Source organism: Dromaius novaehollandiae, chromosome 2 (assembly GCF_036370855.1).
Source record: "Dromaius novaehollandiae isolate bDroNov1 chromosome 2, bDroNov1.hap1, whole genome shotgun sequence".
NCBI lineage: Eukaryota > Metazoa > Chordata > Aves > Casuariiformes > Dromaiidae > Dromaius > Dromaius novaehollandiae.
Genome location: NC_088099.1, coordinates 102,266,641 through 102,284,488, shown reverse-complemented (window position 1 = coordinate 102,284,488; position 17,848 = coordinate 102,266,641). Strand labels below are relative to the sequence as shown.

The 17,848-nt window shown below is 38.2% G+C and overlaps 1 long non-coding RNA gene across 5 annotated transcripts; it reads right to left on the bottom strand.

The window, feature by feature from the left end:
* Positions 1-2,246: 2,246 nt before the first annotated feature.
* On the bottom strand, positions 2,247-15,450 carry LOC135327545 (uncharacterized). 5 transcript variants are annotated; one of them, XR_010387850.1, is made up of 5 exons: positions 15,314-15,450; positions 13,955-14,893; positions 9,592-11,715; positions 5,799-6,086; positions 2,247-4,107 (listed from the first exon to the last, which is right to left on the bottom strand). It is a non-coding gene; the product is annotated as an uncharacterized LOC135327545 (long non-coding RNA). The 5 variants fall into 5 exon arrangements; XR_010387849.1 differs by lacking the exon at positions 2,247-4,107 and adding an exon at positions 4,796-5,193; XR_010387848.1 differs by lacking the exon at positions 2,247-4,107 and having other exon boundaries at positions 4,796-6,086; positions 13,955-14,098; positions 14,188-14,893.
* Positions 15,451-17,848: the final 2,398 nt, after the last annotated feature.

Sequence of the window (17,848 nt, the reverse complement as noted above, 5' to 3'; positions counted from 1 at the left end):
GAGCAAAGAACAGAACTGGATCTCCTGCCTACAGATTACTCATGTTTTAAAATACTGTGGGAAAATAACTGGTAAAAAGTGATAAGCATTCAACATTCAGCCTTATTTGTACAAGGAATATTTCTGCTTAAAGATCCAGGCGACAGCCTTTCTTTGGAATCATGTACCCGGTTCTAAGCTCTGCAGCAGCTTTCAGCAAAAAGTAATCTCAAACTTTGAATTAACGACATGAAAATGAAAAGAGAACAAAGCAACCAGTGAAATAACTTTTTTCTTTCATCCGTGAATAAGATGGACTTGAATGAAGGCTGCCTGAAACATAATTATTTAGACTGTAACATTAGGAGGCTGAAGTAAATATGGGAAGAACTGAAAAACATTTTGATGTGCCATAGAGAATGCATCGGCCATCAGTCCTGCACATTTACAAGTTCTGGATCCTGTCTGACACCTGGCAGATCTTCTTGATCAGGTAGCACCTGTGACGGGAGTGTTTGTTTCTCTGACTGAGATGTGGTCCTGGCTACTGCTTATTTCTCTGTTATCTCAAAGTGGAGACAATATAGGGCTCTCTAGATAAGGCTACATACCTGCAGCCTGTTTAGAAACCAAGTTATTTTTGAATGAAAGTTCCTGCTTTTAAAGTGGATCTTTTGTTGTCAGTAAACCATGCTGAAACCTAACGATTGTCTGGCAACTAACTTAAGCTTCTAACGCTCTAAATGGACAGGGACTTACCTATGCGCAAGCCTGCTTCAGTCTTCATTGGCAGGAGTATCTGAACTGAAGCCTCTACTGCTACTCCTTTTAGAGAGATGCAATAAACATAAAAGCTTACAGGGTTCCCTCTGATGAATCGCTTTACAGTGACAAGTCTTTACCTTTGCTTCTCTGGCTCAGTGTTCTCCCTTAAGTTTGTACTTAATTCACAAGAATGACTTTAGAATTAATTTTCTATATTTGCAAATTACTTTGGAAAAAAGTATATATTTTTATATATATATAAAAATAGTAAATATGATCTACTGAGCTTTCCAGCTAGCATATATAAGAACAACTGCTAGCATATAATTAACTTTTATTTTGCTTTACCCTTCCTCCAGGTTCCTGCTCCTCATCACATATCCACAAATACTATGATAAGCTTACAGCTACCACACAACACTATTTAGACCTCCCTGATCTGCAGAGAAAGATCAAAACATGGATTTTAAGAAATATAATGATGAGAAATCATGCTAGAAAAAAGCTTTTTAATATCTGTTATTACGATCAATATCTGTTGTCACAACGACATCTGGTTTAGGACCTCTATTTGCTGATATAGCTCAGCTATCAGAATAAGGAAGTATAGTTCCTTGATATAAATCCCTAAGTCAGTAAAAGTCAATAACTGTATTGCAGTGAGTCACTATTTCAAGCTTTTGCATGCTCACCATCTGATGGTGAAAGGGGACATAGCATCACAGGTACTCTAACAATTACTACTTCTAGATAGTAATTAGAACCTGAGATAAAAATTAGAGATGCAGATTCAAACTCCTACAAAGCTGAAGGACACACCCCTCTTTAGAGGTACAGCACTTCCTCTAGATGCTTACATCTACAGCGGTTGTCTGAAATGAGACACTGAAAAGAAGAAGGTGCCCTGTTTTTCATACTGACATGTCTGGTGTCTCACTGAAGCAAATGAACCAGATATTAGGTTGTAAACTATTAATTTTACATGGTAATACCGTGCAATATTGCAAGTTTATAATCATTCTTACAAGGCACCTAATACACCAGATAACCGAAGACATTGCTTTTGAAGTCTCTGACACCTTCTCTAAAATACTGGGCAGAAAGGTAAAACGGAGGAACAATTCATACTTTATCAAAATAAAAGGGAGGGAGGGGAGAAAGGGATTAGTTCATAAAATGTACTTGGTTTTTGAAAAAGCCTTTTGACAGAAAGCACTCTCAATGGATTACGAATGACGCTAGTCAGTGATAGGGTAAGAAGAAAATATTGTCTTGAATCAGAAACCAAAGAGATGAAAAAAACCTCAAAGACGCAACTGTCTGAAGAAAGAAGTGGTAAACAGACAAAGGTGTCCTCCTTTTGTCCCATGTATGTTCAGCACTTGGCACCAAAGTGACATGTTCCATGACTGGTGCCCTACATACTACTACAAAACATAATGTAAAGTAACAAATAATATAAAATCGATGGTAAAACATTAATAGTTGGGATGAGTTAAGATTCCAAAGGCTCAAGACCTGAATTTTAAATTAATGATCTGAAAAAAAGGAATTCTAAGAAGGCACAATTTACAAATGACACAAAAGTCCTTATATTAGTGAATACCAGAGATGATCACATGAAAATTTGGTAGAGTTATATATGAATAAAAAATTTTCAGACAAGCACATGTGCTTAAATTAATAGAGTATTTTTAATTACCAGGCTCATTTAATTGGCCTCAGTGGAACACTTCTTCAGGTTAACAGCAGAAGTGTTAATATTCAAGCGAGCAAAGACTGGTCACATAAATTTATTTGTATAAAGGATAAAACTAAACATTACCTAGTTCCCTTCTACCCTAGTTCCCTCGGATTATTTCTAATCTTTAATACACTTTAAAATGTTGATTAATGAAAGCTGCTTCAAGAAGGGGGAAAACTGTTCTCTCCGTTTATGCCCTGGGAAAGTGAGGTACAGGATAAAGCCTGTGTATTGAGTCCCAGGCTGAGGAAGGAGGTAGGCTGACTAGTAAAAGCTCCAGCAGACACAGTCCTTTGTGGTGGTGTCCCAGGACAACACCTGAAGGAAAATCATAGTAGTGTCGGAGTGTAGTTCCAGCCAACCCTGCTAGCTTGGGTGAAACAGGCCTACCCTCTAAGGGCATTTTCAGGAGTACTGCCTATGTGCAGGCTTAGCAGTCAGGATCTCCTCTATTCGGAGATGAGGGAGACAGCTTGTATTTTGTAACCCTCCTCCTTGGGTGCTCACGAACTACTGAACCACAGTGACTTGCTGAAGGCCAGTATCAGAAATGCAGCTGGGGCTTTGGTCTCCTTGATTACAATATTTCTTGGCAAGTTAAAATAATGGAATGAAAGGTTATTCTTCTGCTAAGCCCTGCACAGTCAATGGTAAAAACTTAACACCTTTTAATGCTCTAAAACACTGCCCTTCCAATGCTGAACAGTTTATGAACAAGCCATCCCACAGACTGCTGTCAGTCCAGGTGCTGTGCATGCACCATGTCTGAAACTGCACTCTCAGAAAAATTCAGTGTCCTGTGCATCGAGAAAGAAACTTGCTTTTTCACAAATATGTTTAATTATTAACACATTTTGGGGATGAGAGGTTGTCCATAGACAGTTTGGAACAGCTGTATTTGTTGAAAATTTAGAAATCTGTAAGATCTCTAGACCTCTGATCTCTTTAGATCTGTTAGGGAACACATCGCACTAAAACCTACAGACCTGGCTTAAATTAGAGTGGGTCTCAGTTTGGCTTGTAGTTGGAGGAAGGGTTATTTGCCTTTGCCACTTTTGAATGTTATTTTGAAATATCAGGTGTTCTTTTTAAACCAGTACACTGAGCACATACAGTATTGTTGGCTCCTCATTCTCAGAAACATATACCAGGTGCATTTGCTGAGTGTTAGCAGATTAATGTACTGGGGGGAGGAGGGGGAAACCACAAACAGCTGCGTTTGTCTCTATATAAAGGAAGTGAGAAGACAGTTCTAAGTGTTATACAACTTTTATAGTCCTTTACTTGTTAAAAAAGAAAAGCGACTGCCTGGCATAGCTACCAGACACACATCTTGGGTGAGGTCTGAATTAATCTGTGATAAAACAGAGCATGGGGAAAGCTGAATCGACTGCTCAGAGTCCTCTTTGAGCCAATGTTACTGCCGTAAATGAAGTAACCCTTAACTAGGAGTGGTGAGAAGAAGCACGAGGCTCAGGGTCCAAGCTGAAGATTCACTGGTGGTATCCACCCAAAGCTGAGATGTGGTGATGCTGCCAATGTCAGCAATGGTAGGCAGACTCCCTCAAGCTCTTTGAGAAAACTCTGTGTTGCTGGGTGTGAGAATACAGTACAATAATCTGTTAGAGGACAAAAAGTGCTATTAGCTGCCAAATATATCCTGCGGGTATATATATAGAGAAAGTTTTTAATGATAAATTATACTCTAATATGTCTGGTAATCATAACTGCAGTGGAAACCACTGACAGTCTTGGCAGCACACTTCAAAATCCTTTCCATCCTGAAATATAACTTCTCTTGTAGATTCCTTCCTGCTGTTGCTCAGGATTGCCTGGTGCTCTCTTAGTCTTTCTAGGTCAGATAACTACCAAAAAGCCTTTAGGAGCTCCAAGCATGCTCCTGCATAGATACAGAGACTCACTGGACCAGAACCAGATGTACATTTTGATCTGTTTATAGAAAGACATTTATGATAACATGCCTTTCTTTTCTCATTAGAAGGTGTTTAACTCTCACAACCTTTAGAAATCTCTTGGGAATTTAACATAGTTCAGGTTCTTTATCTATGTTATGTCACCGATAAGACAAGAAATCTAGACCGCTTTAAAGAATTAGGTGACATCCAGCCCTATACCTGCTTTATATCGGATGAAGGGAGAACCATGTTGCAGCTTCCTCAAATTCCTGTAAAAAGCTAGAAGCTGACTGAGAAGTGGAATTGAATCTTAGTGTTATGGAAATTAGGCTTGTTGGCCACCATAACAGGGCTTGACCCTAGGTTCCCGCAAGTAAAGTTCAGAGCCAAATCAAAACAAATTAAATTTTAATCACGTGCGTGCCGTAATTACAGCTCGAGCTGGGTGCCTCCAAAGAGGGACCCTAACATAAATAAATCCTGGGCAATTATAGTTTTTTCAACTGACATTTCTCACCCCTCATGTGGTAGTTAGACCAATAGTAATTTTTTGGTCTGGGGTCTCCTGCTCCTCATTGCGTCTCATCGTCATTCTGAGGTAAGCTGTTTTTCTCCTTATTTTTGTTTTTTGCGGTCTCTGATGACGGTTGTACCTCTGTTTTTGTTGGGTCTGGCGGTTGTCTCCCAAGGTCTTATTTTTCAATTGTTTTGACATCTTCCCTTTCGGAGTGGGCGACACAGGTGCGCAGACTGTGTGTGGCTTCCTTATCTTCCCAGCCTGAACGAGCTCTGAGGCACTATTTTTACTAAACTAGGTAAAGGTTCATTACTTTTCCCAAGTGCGGCCTAAGGCTTCAGCAAATTTAGCTACTCATGCTAAGCAAGTTTTATATAAGTTGTGCTAAGCAGCTATCTCTAGACAGTTTCAATTCACTATTCTTTAACACTTAGGCAAGATTAACACAGTACTACAAAAAGGAGGCTTAAGAAAATGTAGGACTGAAAGAACAGAGGCACGGTGAAAACTCAAAAGGCGAATCCATTTGATGGCACGTAATTAAAATAAAAGCATTTGTTTTACTCCAAGTGCCAAACAAGTTGCAGCACTGTTAAAGCTTACATGGCTGAATGCTTAGCTAGAAATACTTATGATAAGATTATTGGTCAAAATCCCCCAAATCTTAAGGGGAACAAGCACTAACACATTTTTAAGCTGTGTTTGGGACCTGTTGATTCTGGGCTAACACTGAGGACAAACAAACACTCAGCCATAGTTTAACATGATGATGCGAGTGGTAAGTCATGCTGATATAAGCAGCTTCCAGCCCTATTGCTCATTCTCTCCTCCACTCCTCCCTTTTCTCTCATGCTGACACAGCTATTTACATGCTCACCTGGTAAAGCTGATCCAGGAACTAATCCCAACGAAAAACAACCACCACAATGGAAGGAGCACCACATGGACAAGTAGATGAGGTTGGGGATCGCTGCCAAATACCCTGTCACAGCCTGGAGTTTGGCAGCCTCTGGAGTGTCTCTCGCCTTGCCCCGGCACCCACGGCCTGCAGCAGCGTGAAGGTAGTGCTCGCTGAAAAGCCTCCAGCTGCTCTGCTCAGTTCTCACAGCGCAGTTCTCCCTGGGCATGGAGGTGCTTTTAGCATCCTTGCATATCATGATGGTCTCTTTAATGAGAAACAGAAGTGCTACAGCAGAGGCAAGCATTTCACTTACAGAACTTAGAATGCATTGATATTGCATAATAAGAATGGCGGCATTTTATAAGAAAAATACATATTTTTGTCAGTTTGTTATTTTGCCTTATGATCTAATGTAGCTTTTTCCTCTCCTTGCCTGGCACTACACTGGCTATTATTTATTTATTTATAGAGCAAGAAAATTTGGGCTAAGCTCTTAAAAAAAAGATATAGGAAAGGTGTGGTCTCTTCCTCTAAGCACTAGCAGTCTAACTTTAGATGTGATGAGATAAAGTGGGAGTGACAAGGCAGGAGGGTGAGATGGGCTCATGGACAAAGACGACAGCATAAATACATGAAGTTTCCTGGTGAAGACATTTTAGATACTCAAGTTTTACAATAATATTGTTGATTCATGGGAAATCATTATTTTGCCACTATAAACTCAGATAGACCTTAGAAATGAATAACTTTCTCATCCCTTGGTACAGTGGTTCTGAAAAATTCTACTGCAAGCCATCTTTGTGTTGTTTTTTTGCCCCTCTCCTTTTTGTTGTGAAACAGCAACAATGTTAATGGTTCAGTAAAACCTAACTTTAGAATTTGAGATACCAGGAAATTTAAAGAAATTTTAGTAGTAAAGTAAAGAAATTTAAAGTAATCATCTTATATAGGATATGCTTTTGCATGGGAGCCAGCTCTGAAATCTAAAGTGAGAAGCAGCATGATCAAACAAATAAAAGAGGATTTTGAATTTAACACCTATTTTTTCAGGCAAAGCATGAATCTCTGTGACACTTGCAAAGAGAATGTTGCAAGAGCTGAAGAGCAACACAGAGTATAATAAAAGCCTAAATGAGAGATTTGGCTGAAGTTATGGAAAAGACAGATCTTTAGAAAAAGAAATGGAAGGATCTCCATACGTTCTAGCTATATAGACAAGGGAGAGGAAAGAATAATAAAACATAATCTCTAACATGGCAGACTGGAAAGATGGTTGCACTTCTGACATTGAGTCAGGTCATGAAGCAAATTTTGGTAAGACATATAAAGAAATGCAGAACAAATTAACATGCTCCAATTTCTCCTTAATCTGAAGAGGGTTTAGTAGTATGAAGGCCAGCTGTAAGAGGCAATCCACAACATACTGCTTATCATCCTACACCCAGTAACTTTGCCATATTCTTTTGTTAAATTAAACATACTGAGTCATATTTCATCAACAGTAATAAATCGTGTGTCACATGAATTTTGTCTTCATTGTTTTTTAATTAGATCCAACATACTATTTAATTAGATGACTGCTTTGTTCAAAAAGCCATGCAAATAATAGCTGTCCAGCTGTAACTGTCTGAGAGACTACCCTATTTGTAAGGTATGAATTTATTTGACTAGCTGGCAGGGCGATCTGTTCTCAGAGGGAATTATGATGCAGTTAAGGGTCATTGTCAAACTTTGATATAATTTCTGAAAGAGAATGTGCCTCAGGCTTTCTTATTTATAGAGGGCCACCAAGTTCAAACACTGCCAACTTTTGATATGAATAGGTGCTCAATATTTTGCAGAATAAAACTTAAGAGAGGCAGCTCTCAAATGGCAAATACAAACTGCTGTGGCTAGAATTCACATTGCCCATAATGCAGAATCTGGTGACCCTCTCGTGTTTAAAAATATAGCACATCATACGAGAAGAATAGCTTAAAAAATTAAAGGATGTGTTTCCATTCTGAGACTGTGAGAACAAAACATACCCCAGGACCAAACTGTCTTAAGATTTTTCTCAGCATAGGTTTGGCACTGAAAAAGAATCTGCTGCATTAGTCTGCTATATCGCTACTTAAAAGGGCTGGTTATCACAGAGCTCTCTGTTAACTGATCAGTGCCTGCCTCTTCCGTTCTCAACCTCCTGAACCAGGTAAAGCCTGTAATGTGAGCTTGGCTCCTGGATGCATCCTGCTGTTTATCTGTGGCAGGCAAACAGCAACTCTGGGCTTCCAGAGCCTCAGTCTTCCAGTGCACTGGCGATAAGTTACTCCCTGAGTCCTTTCTGCCAATTGTTCTTGGCAAATGGACCAGGGAAGACTATTGTTGTTGCTGGCTGTTATCTCTGCCTCTGACTCCACTTGGCAGAGGTGCAAATCCATCTCTCTGGTGTGGAAACAAGCTGCTGGACTCTGGATGAGTCAATTCATTAATAAACAAAGAGTTACAAAGGAAATGGGAATCAGTCTTAACAAAATAAATGCATAAAAAGTTTATTGGATGCTATGATGTTTGTCCTCCCCAGCATGACACTTTTATCTCGGGCCCCAGCCTTCCTATCAAAAAATGGGGAAGTTAGTAGTTTATCAAATTTTAATCAGCTTAAATGTTGATGTATTACTTACATAGCACGGAAAGTATTTTCTATGTTGTTGCTGGTGAAGGTGGGTTATTTTTAATTATTAATTTATATCTTTTAGTCTGTTTCTGTGACTTCTTTGCTTTACAGAATGTACCATCGTTAACTGAAAAATCTGCCATAATCTATTGGTTATCCTATTTCTTTCCAGGAGTCTGAGCCAGCTGCTCTGCAGGAAGCTCAAGACTGAAATATTGAATTCTTGTGAAATTTTCTTCTCTGTTCAAGTGGAAGTATATGATCAGATTTGGGAACACTGTACTTGGGGCAGGAGAGGGGGGTTGCGGGTTTTTTTTTTTTTAGGAGAGGATTTTTATCTTTTCTCCTTACAACAGCAGCCTTACCTGAAGCTCATGGTAGGCAAGGAAAGATTTAATTTGGAGAAGGCCTCAGGATTTGGCCAGAAGTACCATAATATTGATAACAGTGGTAAAAAGAAAGCCTAGCACTCCTCAGGTTGCTATACTTTCCTTATGCCTATGAGAGTACTATCACTTGTGTTATAGTAGCCCGGGGAAAATCTCACATTTCCATATTTGTGACAAGATGTCCATAGCCATATCTCCTTCCAGCTTCTCTTATGATCAAAACTCAATCTCGCTCTCTAAGAGATATTTCAACAGTTGGTCTCCACGCAACCACACCACAATTCCAATGATGTTAAAATAAAAGCAAGATACATTACACTTCGGAAGAAAAGCCAGAAGCAAAATCACCTATAGGCAAACATACACTGCTGGCTTATTAAGTTCCACAAAAGCAAAGCTGGTTAGATTGAAGGCTTATTTACAGTGACCTCTTACCAACCAGGAGCAACAAAGTATTACAAGTTTGGCACAGACAGCAGTCACCAGCTTGTCTTTCATTTCAAGGCCCCAGAAAGTCTGTCCAATGGTGTGGATATATTTGCTTTATTTGCTTTACAGGAAAAATGGGATTCTTTGTCATTTCCTAATAGAAGCACATCCTCTCTCTCTCTCTCTCTCTCTCTTTCCCTCCCTCCCTCCCTCCCTCCTTCTCCAAGCCACCACACCATGTGTAGTTACCCCCGTACCACTTTCTGAAGCCATGCAAGATCCAAAACCACCTTACCTCCAACAGGGTACTTTTAGCAAACGACACTGTCTCGGATTGTTCTTCTTCCTGTCCAATATTCAGTGACAAGTTTAACTCTGAAACTAAATCAAAAATGACTAGCAATATTGATTCTCCTCATTAAGCATTTTGTGGAATACATCTGTATCTGTATCTATCTGGAAAAAACATCAGCCTTGAATAGGATGGGGACCTCTTCTTAAAGAAAAAAGGATGCAACAGCATATATTTTGTAAAACTTAATTTAATGCATTCCTGAGTTATGTAACTAACTATGAATTAGACAGATTGTTACATAAGCATATGGTATGAAAGATACTGTTTGCATAAATAAAACCCACATAAAGAACATACCTAAAGCTAAGTATCTAACGAAATGCCCTCATCTATATAAGAAAGTGGTGTGCAAAGCATAGCACTCAAGTTAGGAAAGGTTATGATGATATTTGCTTAAAAAAGCCAGAGGAAAGTTTCCTAAGTGGAGTCCTTTAAATTTAGTATGGGCAATTTTCCCAGAGAGCTTCACCTAGAAAGAATTAGTCAGTCAATAGCAACCTGTAGTATAGACTACAAATCAATTGTATGTTATGTAAAAAACAATTCCTTCATCAGTAGAAGTAAGATGGACAGAACCCATTTTTCTCTCTGTCTTGAATCATACAGAAATGTGAGTAGACACGTTACCTTCTCTGAACCATTCACTATATTAAAGACTTTTATTCCTCCCTTTCCAAATTAAATCTCTAAAGGTCTCTTCTTATATATATGCTTCTCCAAGCTTCTATTTATTTTCATCATTCTTTCCTAGATCTTTTCCCATCTCCGTGATATGCTTTCTGAGATGAAGTAACAAACGACATAGTATTCTATGCAAGTATACACTTTTTATATCATGGTATTATATTTAGTATTGCTTTCTATTCTTCTCTTAATACTACCTAATTTCTCACATTTGCTTTACAGCCAACACTGCACATTGAAGAGATGTTTTCACTCAGTTCTCTGCAGCAACATGCATATCTTTTTCCTGAATGGTTTCAGTAATTTTAAAATCTAGTATATACGAATAGTCCAAACTGTTCTCTAAATTACATTACACTGCGATCACGACACCATCATGATGTCAGATTGCCTGCTCTTTGTTAGGTCCTTCTACTTTTCCTTCTCATCCTTTCTAAATGTGACTGAGTAATTTTTTGTCATCTGTTGATTCTACCACCCCACTGTTTGCGCCTTTCTCCAAATCAAATATTAAATAGCGCCAGCATTAGTGCAAACCTTGGGGGAACTCTGCTTAACCTTACTTAAACTCTATGAAAACAACTCCACATCCACCTTTTCCATTAAAGTCTTAGACTTTCTACCATAAAGTAAAACAAGCTGACCTTTTCATAATAAAAAAAAAAAGAACTCAGCTGGCAACCTCTGATTTATCCTTATTGAGGGAGAGCACAGTCAGGGATGAGGAGGGTAAAAGAGGAATGTTAGCGCTCAGAGGGCACCAGTGAGTATTACAAAGTCTAGCACAGAGCATAAATAACAGAAGGCAAAAAACAGAAGTGAATGTGCCCCTCAGGAAACAGCTCCTGAGGGGAGGTCACGCAACACATGAGAAGGCCGTACACCTGATGCCCATTTTCTTGACCGTACCACTGACACACTGCATGCTGAAAGAGGGGACTACTCATTGCTGGAAGTATACTTGTCCTAGACGATCTCCTCTCCTGTAAGTGCAAAGGCAGCTGTTGTACCCGTTGCCAAGAGTTTATGAAATGCAAAAAAACAAGTCATAAAAAAGAAAAAAAAAAGTGAAAAAAAGCGCTAGAACTCTCCAATCCTCCCAGGTATAATTACACAAAATAACAACAAAAATAAGGTGGCTTCTGGCACTTTTGGTGTTCTGAGGCGTTTACTGTTTTGAGTCTCGACTGCGGTAACGTGTAGGACGCATAAACAGTGAAGTTGGCCAACCAGACAGGGCACGCAATCTGCTAATTGGGGAAAGTCTGCTCTTGTATCCAGACACCAGTTGACAACACATCAGCCCCCAGAAAGTCAACTTTTTTAAAGATTTTTTTTTTCTTAAATTTTTTTCTTTTAAATACTGGCTGAACCGGTAATCTAAAAATTAAACAAATATACATTTGTTAGGGCAAAAGAAAAATCTTTTCTGAATATATATTAGCTTTCATCACTTCTCTGTTTACAACATTCAATAGCAAGAATTACAGGAAAAAATCTAATTGCAAATGCCATGTCTTGTCTATATAGATATAATATAGTACCATTATCCCTAGGGCTATTTGGTTTTACCCTTTTCCCAGCTTAGTATAAGTTACACAGATTGGCATCCTAAGAGCAAGATACTATACTTAACCCAAAACACAGCCAATCCAGTGAGATATTCATAAAAAATTACTTACATGCACAACTCAGTCACTTGATGGAAAGGAGTACCTTTTGACACCTTTTATTTTCTTCTCAGTTTTATAGAATTAATTTTGAGGCTTCATGACTAAATTATTTTGCAGTGCAATAAGAAGTGAAACTACTGTTTTCTGCAGATATCAAAATATCCTGAATGGATAATAAACCCCACTCTCTGTACATGATTTTTTTTTTAATAAAACAGATTGCCTAAGGTTTCACGAGCATATATCCTACAATATACTTCTTTTCAAGCACTTCACAACTTTAGTCATCTGATGTAATGCTTAGCTGTCTACCACTGAGTTCAATTTCTTCTGATCAAAGGGCTTCGTCTTTATGATTCTGTAAGGCAATAAGGGTCTGATTTTCAAGCTGGGTTTTAGTTAACCCTTTGTGCATGCATCATTACACAAGCCCATGCACACTCAGAGTACTATGTAGGTAAACCACATACTTGTAATTGAGAAAGGTGGTATCTGAAACAAAGTTACATACTGTAAAGTATTTGACTTTTCAGTTACTTGTCTTACCAGCTTAATGACCACTTAAGTTGTTTTAATAACAGAAATAGTTTACTACTTTTAAGTCCTTTAAAATTACATCACCACTTCAACAATGAGTTGAAAAGAAGCCAAAGGGACAGTACATTTGAAAAGTAGATGATAAAGTCCTGTTGCAAGGTTGAATCTTGTCATCAGTCGTAACTGTGAAGCCTTTTGAGCTCCACCAATATAACTGTGGAAACCATTAGCCTATAACCTTACTATGAGTGATGGTACAGAACACAAAATGAAAATAAGAACAACTTCACTTTCGCATCCCTGCTCATTCTTCCAGGGCTGGCAGATAGGAAGAAGAAAGATCTGTTAAACGTAAACTAAATTTAGTTTTATTATTTTTTGGTTCATATAAAAATCACGGTACACAAAGTATGACACGCAAAAATCACTACCACAAAGCTGGTAGGCCTACAGTGCCATTTTGGCAGGCTTACCATCCACATTTTACAGCCAGTACCAATATGGGTTGATGCTCTTTCTACAAAACATGTCATGAGCCATGAAATACACTAAAGGCATTTGTCCTCATTCCTGATGAAATACCCAGCAATTTTAAACAGTTGAACCCCCCCCCCCCCTCCCCGCCAAGCACTGAGTTGTGATGAACTAGCTGAAGCATAATACAGCAAACAGGATCAAACTATTAATTATTCCATAAATCAGAAATAATTAGATTAAATATAAACCTGCAAGGATAGATTCATTCTTTTAAGAAAATCTAAGTAGTATGGGAATGAAAGTTAGGTGGTGTGAGAATAGTGGTAACATTAATATTTTTTTTTGACATAATTAGAGTGTCCCTATTAAAAAAGTACTATTTGCGTTTAACCTTTAAGATCGTGTCTGATTCCAGAAACACAAGATAAATTCTAGCCGTCCATGAATTTAATGGGAATTCTGCTACGGATTTCAATATCAGTAGGATTTCATCCTTCCATTTTCCCTGGCACAAACAGAATGCACTATGGATGCATGCAAATGCATCTACTGTGTCTAGGTCATTTTGGCCAAGTGCTTACACAGTTAGCTCTTTTGAACCTGGTAGGACTACTCAGTCAAGTTCATTCAAACTAGTAACAAATGAGAAATCTGTCTCTTAGAACAGCTATATGAGATGTGCATCTTCTGATTAAATCAGGAGTCTCTCTTTCCTAAATGAGGTAAATTTAATTTATATATTTCCCATTTAAGACCACCTTCTTCAAAGTTCATCCAGAAGCAAGAATAAGAAGAGGTATCATTAGGAGCTTCTGGTTCATGAGTATTTGATTTTGATATGCATTGATTTGCTGTTTTCTTGCTATGATCTTGCAAACAGATGTAAGATATAATACAGATATAATAGCACAAGGTTCTCTGTGCTACCTTACCAAAATGCTTCACTTCTGATCCAAAGAAATGCTTCTTCAGAAATATTTTCAATCTTCTTGGTTATTAAATACCAATAGTGAACTCTTCCAAGATCAAGAGTGTCAACTCTCTTCCCAGGAGCAGCATTTCACTTTTCTGTATGTCTACAAAATGACCCAAATTTACAGTCCCATCTAAGAACTACTGACATATGAATTAACTAATGAATAAACTGAATACGCACTTAAAGTACCTGCAAAAGCATCATCTGAATGCTTCTCAGTACGTTTACTCTTCTTTCCTTCACACTAACCAAAAAGAATATGTAAAATGAGTAAGGATAGCAGTTGTAGCTAGCCATTTCAGACTGACAGAAATGGGAGCAGGATAACGCTGCTAAAAGTAGCTTCTCTTGAGATACAAAAGAACGAGGTAAAGATGCTTTTTCACTACTCATTTTTTTCAAGTTAACTTCCTGTGGCAGTGCAGTTCATATACTATTTTACCCCTCATCTCTATTACAGTTTCCTATCTCTAAGCAAGTTTGGTTCAAGGTACTTTGCTGTCAGATTCCTGTTTTTAATACACGTAATTCATGCAACTGATGCTGAGAGCCCATTAAGAAAGAAACCATGCCTGTCACTGGACAAAAAAGGATGTAAAAGCACTTCATTGTTCCTGTTCTGAAGAAAAACAATTTGCCACAGCCAGACCCCCCTCTCAGCCGTGCCAAGTGCACAGTAATTTATTACCTCTGGATGTCTGATTCTAAGTGAAGGAAACTGAAATGTCATACCTTCATTCATAACACCGTCTCATGGAATTATTTTTTCCGGATTCCTGGGAAGTTGAAATATTTGAGAAGAATATCAGGAACTGTTGTTTTAGCCTGTTTGGTGAGTAGATAATTGCCTTCCAACTCAATTCTTTCAGGAAATGATGTGAGTGTTGCATTGTTCCTAGACGGGGGCAGTGATGTTTTTTAACAAGACACATACATATATATTTTTAAAAGAAACAAAACACAACAAAAACATGCGGTCTAAGCCACTGCACTGAACCAGACTTTTTGAATCTGGTGTAGATAAGAGGTTGGCCCCAGACAACTTGTCCACATTTCGCATAACTAAGAACATTCTTTAGAAGGGATGTAAGCAACACTTTGTGTTGAGGAAAAAAAGAAATGTAAAACAAAACCCTTTATGATGTGGGAGTTAAAAGCTCATTATGTTAAGTGATATCAAACATGACCAGAAAAGGCCCCAGGGAGAAATTAGACTTTTTTATTGGATTCTGTGGGACAAACTAGCCTGGGAACTTGAAAGCACGGTGGAAGGCGCACGTGGAAATCACATCATATATGAAGATTAATTTCTTACCGTGTGAAAATTATTTTGAAATAGTTTTCAGCTAAAGTTTCTCTTTATGGCAGCCATTTCAAAGGCAGCATACTGAGGCAATGACCTCCAGTAGCACTAATACAATAGTTGCTGGATAACCTCTTTGCAGAATTATGTGGTCTCAGTCCAGTTCTGTGTGGACAAGCAAAATATAATCAGCACTGAAACTCGTAACAGCAGAGGCAAAGGTTGAGCATCTGATTCTATTTTGACTGAAGATAACGGCAAAATTTCAACTCAATTTTTGAATTTCAATTTAATTTTTGATTAAAGTAAAGTGGGCCTGGAAAAAGTATAAAGACAGAACTACCACTTCCTCTTTAGGAGAAGCTGCAAAGGACAAAGGGGCAGCACTCAAATGCTGCTATGACTTTTCTTTCTCCAGTTTGACCAGGACGCACTTCTCCACGACTTTTACCTTCTAAAAACAAAAGAACAAACAGAAAAATCTCAAAGAACAATGCAACACTGAAGAAATAGTTCACATTTTGTGATCCCTTGGTGATGGTGCCGAAGGAAAATACCAATGATCATCCTATAGCAGCCTGATTTAGGGAGCTGCTTTTCCTCCCTACTTCGACATCTGGCTAAGAAACAAAAAGCCAACAATTAAACAGATCTCCTGTTACATACAACTATCTGTTCATTGATGTTTTAAAGGAAATTGCATTGGCTGTACCACCTGCAAGCCACAGCTGCAACAAAATTTCAAAATACCATATATCCTGGCCACCTCAGGTGTATTCTTTTTTACATCCAGAAACGATACCTTGTTGAAAAGGGGGTTTGGGCCTTCTTCTGGATACATGCATACGCAATGAGCCTTACACACACACTATGAGCAAAACATAGTGTGCTATTTTGGATATCTGAGCAGCATTTGTATTCTACATGTGAGGCATCCCAGACACAATAAATTCAACACATCTGCCTAATACAGAGAGTGCCTCTGAACTCATTTAGGACACAAATATGAAAGTCCTACTACCTCTGTGTGCTTCTTGATTACAGAAAGCTTTTCCACTTTTGCAATATATTGCTTGCTGTTTATTCTGAAGATTTTTTTGAACCATTTCAATTTTAATACTTTAAAGGATAATTCCTCCTTGAGATTCCAAACAAATTAGTTGTTTGCAAATCAAACCGCTAATTTTGCAGATCACCAATTTTATTTACAGTTTTTAATATTTTTTAGAAAAGGTGTGGCTTAATGCAATGCTTGATTTTCTTTCAAATTGGTACACTGGAGGGATGCATTGTATTTCCTATTTATGTAATTCAGCTTAGAAGCTTTCTAGGTGACATAGTAAATATTGGAACAGATTTAGAGCCATCTGGAGAGGGGATTTTCAGGAACCGGAATTTATTTAATGAGGACTAAAAACATCTGGAAAGGAGAAACTTGGGTCCACTCATAAAGGGCTTCCTATGATCTCAAGCAATCTGGAACTAACTTTTCAGAAGCTAAAGCTACTGAAAAATGTTGTACATAATCTAAAATGCATATTAGAACAGTAGCTATTTTTGCATATCCTAGTTTGGGAAAGCATTGGCTATGTACCACCCTACAAGCTTTGCAAGGCAAGCTTGCAAATTTATTTCATAATTAACTCGCAAAGACAACTAAAAATGCTCATCCAGGTCCTGCAGTGTTTGCTGCAGCCCAAGAACAAACCATTTTTTTGACCTCCAGATTACAGAATAGGGACCATATATCATAAAATGATGGATAAATTTATAGATCATGTCAGTCTCAAAATGTTAGTAATGATTAGTGAGTATAAGCCACAAATACTGCGTTGGTTCTTTCCAACTTTATTACATCCTTACATGCAATGACTGTTAAAAGACAATGGTACTTAGTTGCAGGTCTCCTTGTATCCACCCAGTGAGATATTAGGGAAGACTGAGGAAATGTAAGGTTTCAATTTAAATTTCATTAATAAGCTTAAGTTTTAGAACACAGTATTTTCCCACCATTCTTTAATGCAATTGTCCTGAAAGATCATATTGACAGCTGACATACTGGTCAGCTTTTTCTTCACTGCCTATAAAATTACATGTTAGAGAAAAATTAGGACCATCCAGGCCTGCATTTGGCCCTGAAAAAGCATTTAAGGAGGCAATCTGAAACTTAGGTGGATACCTGTACTAGACTCGTAGTTAGGAAGCACAAATCTGAGCCCTTGATTTTCAAACCACAGCTTTAAAAGCTAGCAGGACTTCAGCAAGCCTTTTTCCTAGCAATAAAGGCTAATGGGCCAGACGGTCTCTTCCTATACAAGAAGGATATTCACCAAGAGTTGTACTAGTGAGTTCTGAAAATGAACCACCTTCCTAAAAACAAGAAATATCTTCCAAACCTGTATACTACCGGGGCATTTCATTTCTCTGCTAGTATTTCAAATAGATTTCTCAAGCCCTTCTTCAGAAACCTTGGAGCGTTGGGGCTCTGGCTTAAGGAGACAGACACAAACAGAGCATAAAATAGAAAAAGAATACGGTAAATGTAGG